Below are 2,232 nucleotides of genomic sequence, written 5' to 3' on the forward strand. Positions count from 1 at the left end.
ATCTAATTCCGGAACATCTTTGTCACTCTAAAAGGAAACTGTAAACTTCAGCAGTCACTCCCAACTTCCCCCTCCTCATAGCCCCTGGAAACCGCTAATCTACTTTCTTTCTCCATGCGTATGTCTGTTCCGGACATTTCACGTAAATGGAATCATACAGTATGAGGTCTTTCTGCCTTTCTTCTTTCACTGGGTATAATGTTTTCAAGGTTCATCCCTATCATAGCAGGTTTTAGTACTTCATTCCTTTTTATGGCTGAATTATATACTGTTGTATGGATATACCACATTTTGTCTCTCCATCAGTTGATAGACATTTGGCTTGTTTTTGGCTGTTATAAATAATGATGCCATGAATTTTTCATAGAATCTTACGCGATTGTAATAAATTATTTCCATGATAATTTGTTAATGTCTGTATTTCCCCATACTCATCAAATCTATGAGTATGGAAGAGCTTAGACAGTGCCTAACAGCTAGTGGGTTTTCAATGATTACATATTTGCTGAGTGAATAAATGAAAGACATAGGAGTATGATCCCCATTTTACAGACAGGGAAGCTGAGGGCCAGAGAGATTAAGTAACTTGCCCAAATCATGTGACTAGTACACCCAACAGACTTCCTAATTATAAACAACAGAAACCAACTCTGGCTGATTTGAGAAGAAAAGTAATTTATTCAAAGGCTATTGGGGGACTCACAGAATCACTAGGGAAACCCAGGCTTAGAAAATGAACTAGAACAAGGGAGGCAAGATGGTTGCCAGGACCAAGGCCAAGATCATGTCTGAGAAGCAGCCTAGTAAGGACACTGCTAACATCTCCCCTGACCAGAGACATTACCAGTATACCAATGCCACTATCACTGTCCTCGGATATCAGACGTTGCTGCTGCTGGCCTCACTAGAATGTTTTTCCTTCGGCCTTACTTCTTTGTATCACCAGTTCTGACTGATGGGCCCATCTGTTGATTGCCTGCAACTTAGCTGCAAGGGAAGCTAGGAAAGTAAGTATCTGGCTTTTTAGACTTCTGTAGTGGAGGTGGGTGCTTCTTTACCCCAGCACTCTTAGAGCAGGAAGATTTAGTGTTGGGTAGAAAAAAATAGTCTTTACTCTAGTAATAGGTGGAAAGCCAGATCTCCAAATTGAATACATTATAGTTGTTTGATAGCTTCTGACAAAATGCCCAGTTCTCCGAACCTTTTGAGTCGGTAAAAGCCTTACTCTGTTATTATTCATTTACTCCCCACTCTCCAAATGTCAGATGTCAAAGCTATGATAGGTCATCATGTACTCAAGAGGCCTATTAATTGCTTATCTACCCCCCACCTTTTATTTTAAAAGCAAATCCTGCCAGAACACAGTACCTTTAAAATGTAAGCAGAATTGAATGCCTTCAAAAAGTAAAAAAACAAAACAAAAATACCCAGAAAAGCACGAGGGCTGCAGAGTCTGATCTTACCATGCATTAGGGCGTTTTCTTGTTGCTTTAGACCTCGAGAGGACCCTGGTGGCAGTGCCCATCTCCCACCCTCTGCATTCATACTGAGAACACCATGGCTTTTTCTTTGGTTGACGTCCCCACAACTTTTCATGAGTGAACTCCCTCAACATGACTTCAAGGGAAGCTGGCCCCAGACCATCCACCTGGTGTTCATGGAAACACAGATGCCGCACCATCCGAGAGGCTTCATCCTGAATGAAGCAGTTATTAATTAGATCTGTGTAAATCTGTACCCACTCTCCTCTGCCCTTGGGCACATAGATAATTAAGCCGCATAATTATTCAAACCGCTAAGGAGGTGGTAACCTCTCTGTATTTAAGCCAAGGGACCTCAGATTTGCTAGACCATGGGGGAGGATGTTTCAGAGGACAAGGCCACCTTTCTTCATCTTACATATTCTGGCAAGAGGGATCTTAGAAATAATGCAGTTCCACCTTGACCATTTTAAAGAAAATGGGTCCTAGAGACATAAAGAGCCCACTCAAGCTCACATAGTTTAGAAGGGGCAGGGTCAAGACAAAACTTTAAAATAGATGTGATAAAAGTAGTGAAAATTTTGCTTGTGACCCACAAGCTTGTTCTGACATCAAATAACAGAATACACGTGGAAACACTATTATACAAATATTAGGTAAATTTAGAAGAACTTTGAGCAAGTGCTTAATCTCTTTGCCCTTCAATCTCATCACCTGTGAAATGGGAATGATATTATCAGTTTCCCGTCAT

Source organism: Pteropus vampyrus, unplaced genomic scaffold (assembly GCF_000151845.1).
Source record: "Pteropus vampyrus isolate Shadow unplaced genomic scaffold, Pvam_2.0 Scaffold59, whole genome shotgun sequence".
Taxonomy (NCBI): domain Eukaryota; kingdom Metazoa; phylum Chordata; class Mammalia; order Chiroptera; family Pteropodidae; genus Pteropus; species Pteropus vampyrus.